The sequence below is a fragment of the Prunus mume genome, linkage group LG2 (genome assembly GCF_029339155.1).
Source record: "Prunus mume cultivar Tortuosa linkage group LG2, ASM2933915v1, whole genome shotgun sequence".
Classification (NCBI taxonomy): domain Eukaryota; kingdom Viridiplantae; phylum Streptophyta; class Magnoliopsida; order Rosales; family Rosaceae; genus Prunus; species Prunus mume.
The window spans coordinates 46,434,029-46,437,156 of record NC_142699.1 but is presented as its reverse complement, the minus strand read 5'-3'; the positions used below and the strand labels follow the sequence as shown (position 1 = coordinate 46,437,156).

The following is a 3,128-nucleotide window of genomic DNA, read 5'->3' as shown; positions in this document are numbered from 1 at the left end:
GTTTAAAACTATCTATCTATTTTAGTATTGATCACCATTAGGATATGTAGACAAGTAATTTGATGCAATTTCTGAACATCATCCTGAAATTGAGGAGGGCTTCTTGTGATTAGTAATTGTAAGTTCACTTAAGGCGAACATCACGGTCCTTAAGGGTTGCATGGTTTTCAAAGGGTTTTCACAAAGCTTAATGAGTCTTGCATGTTTATATTTGATCTGAACATCATAGACGGATTGCATGTTAGATATACGTTTTCGCTTGAACATCACAAGGAAAGTATGCGGAAAACCTAACCTTCAAAGCATATATGTGGAAATTCATAAGTAATTGATAGAATTGCATAGGATTGCGACGGTGTTGGCTAAACCCTAGTTTTCTCTACTTTAAAAAGAAATCGTTTCTCTTCTTTGCTGCTATTTTAGTTATTAATTAAGAGTTAGTTTAATTACAGATTAGTCAAACAATCTTTGGGGACAACGACCTTGCATGAGCATTTATACTACAATTAGTATTCTTGCAAGTATTTTCAGTGATTTTAACCCTGTTTGCGCAGGTACTAAAAATCCTATCACTTCACAACATCTTCTGCGCACATGGCCGATCGATCACATTGATGACCTTCACGATTTGGGCTTGATTGAATTCCTTGTTGGTTCTCAATGATCGACTTTCTTAGGCCCTGCTTTGCAGGCTTTCATAGGTGGTTCTTATATTTCTTCACGGTCCTCATTGTGAGGGTTATCAGTTCACCTGCGGCCCGGGCAGCGGGCGCCTTTCTTCACTATCTTCACTGCGATGACTATTAGGTTGACCTCCCTGGGAGCCTAGGCTTTCATGTGGGCCCATCCTTTCGGGCATGTTGGTCCTTAAACTTAATCTGGATGGGAGACTTCGTTTGCTTTGAGTGTGGCTTGCAGATGCTTGCGACATGTCGGCAAGTTAATCGTGTTGTTGTCCATCTCCTTGTCTGCTTACTCCTGCTCGACCTGCTTGGTACCCATCGAACTGCCTATTGGCGCATTCGTCCATCCTTCTCTTTTCGCCTGTTGTCCAAGGCCAAGGTTTTGAGCCAAGTTTATTTGGTTGAGGAGTTGCCTCATCAAATTGTTTTGGTCGTCCATTCTTTGAGTTAGCTGGTCAACTCTCAGATTAAAGTCTACTTGACTTCATGGATCGGGAGGAGAGAAGGGTGTGGAGCCTAATTGCACACGGGCTAGGGTTTCATTAGAGGTGTACGCATGAGAGTGAGTCGAGCGCAGAGGCAATGGAAGGAATGCTTGAAGTTGCTCCAAGATTGGGCCTAAGTCGGTGGTGGTAGTGAGCCCACCTTGATGGCTAGATCTAGCGACGGGGCCTTGAGATGGTACGATGACGGCAGAGGCCGGTGCGGTGGTCCTAGCTGCGAGTTCGGCTGGTGGCACGATGGTTCCAGATCACACGGGGTGGCTCTGTGGCGCGGCAACAAGGGTTTGCTATGGGGTTCATGGCTACGAGAGGCGGTGGAGCGGCCATGTCGATTGCGGGATCGTGGGAGGAGTAGCTTTGGGCAGTCACGGTGGTTTTGCTCCTCGTGCTCTTGCTTCCAACCATGGTTGTTTAGGAAGGCTTCGTTGGATTGGAAAATAGGAGGAACGGATTCCTTGAGCACGCGTTGAGTATAACTTGTGCTCTCAATGAAAGCACTAAATATTTGTGCAAATAATCTCACAGGAGAATATTCGCTTCTAGATCCTTCAACCTTCGATCTTCCTTCTCTCTCTTCCTCAATTCCTGTAAAAAAAGATTGGAGTAAATAGACCACACTTGGGGGGTGTTGGCCAAAAGCCCTTCCGATGCCTAAGTCAATTCGAGTGTTTATAGGAAAACAATAGCTAAGCAAAGGATACGGAGTTGTATGTATGGTGTGAATCGAGTGGCCGGAGCCATGTGCTATGTTGCACGGACACTCCAAAATGTTGGAGTGTTGGAGTGTCGGACACGCCGACACGGCTCCGACACTCTCCCAACACTCCTCCGACACAGTCAAGACACGGCTCCGACACAATCAAGACACAGCAGGGACCAGATTGAAATTTTGAAAATAAAAGTAAGGGTCTAAACGTGATTTTTGAAACTTTAGTGGACTGATTTGAAATAGTTTTAAAAAGATTGGTTGAAAGTGGAAAAAGAATTTTTTAAACCTAAATGAATCTCATGAAAGTATCAAGCCAGCCACTTCATTTCATTTCTTCCGTTGCAGCAGCTCCTCTTCTCCAACTTTTGCAAAGGTGAGTCTTTTTGCAATTTTTTTTTCCTTTGTTTTCAAATAATTTCATTTATGTTTTCTCTTTTCTTTTCTTATGTCCCTCCATAATAGTAGAAGAGTTGGACTTGGTGGTGAGGTGAGGATTCTTTTCTTCTGTTTTTTTGAAGAGAAATGCAACAAGAAGGACGATTCTTTTTTGTGGTGTATTAATTATTATTTATGGATGATGAACAATGAGTTATTTGTTTTGTTTTATGGAATTATGTGTTATGGAATTATGTGACATTGAAGTATTGAGAATTAATTAAGCAAAAAAAAACAAGTATTGAGAATTAATTATTATTTTAATTGCTGTGTCTGTGTCCTAATTTTTTGAGAATTTTCATGTTGCCGTGTCGCGTTCCCGTGTCCCCATACCCGTGTCCGTGCAACATAGACCATATGTGGTGGCCGGAGCCGTGTGGAGAAAATATGGAGAGTAGGAGAGGGAGAGAGCTTCGGTATTTTTCTCGAGTATTAGGAGTAGGTTTAGATGTATCTTGAATGATGAATGAAGTCATCTATTTATAAGAGCCTCGGAGCTAGGGTTTCGTAGAGAATAAACTCTTATTATGATGAGTTTATTCTTTACTCAAATTCATAGGGATCAAGTCGGACTTGATTATATCTCTTTATTGAAGATAATATCTGAATTAATGATATTATCTCTTTTTATTAGGATAATATCTGAATTAAATAGAGATAATATCATATTAATTCAGATATTATCCCTATTAATTAATTGGTCAAATAAATTGGTCCAATTAATTAATTTAAGAGATACTCTTCTTTTCCACACGACGTGCCGTGAATTGGAGACGAAAATATTTGCTCCCACAAGTC

At 41.2% G+C, this 3,128-nt stretch overlaps 1 long non-coding RNA gene across 1 annotated transcript; it reads left to right on the top strand.

Annotated features, from left to right (window-relative positions):
- The first annotated feature begins 2,233 nt into the window (after positions 1-2,233).
- On the top strand, positions 2,234-2,594 carry LOC148920550 (uncharacterized). Its single transcript, XR_016124736.1, has 2 exons — positions 2,234-2,268; positions 2,358-2,594. It is a non-coding gene; the product is annotated as an uncharacterized LOC148920550 (long non-coding RNA).
- Positions 2,595-3,128: the final 534 nt, after the last annotated feature.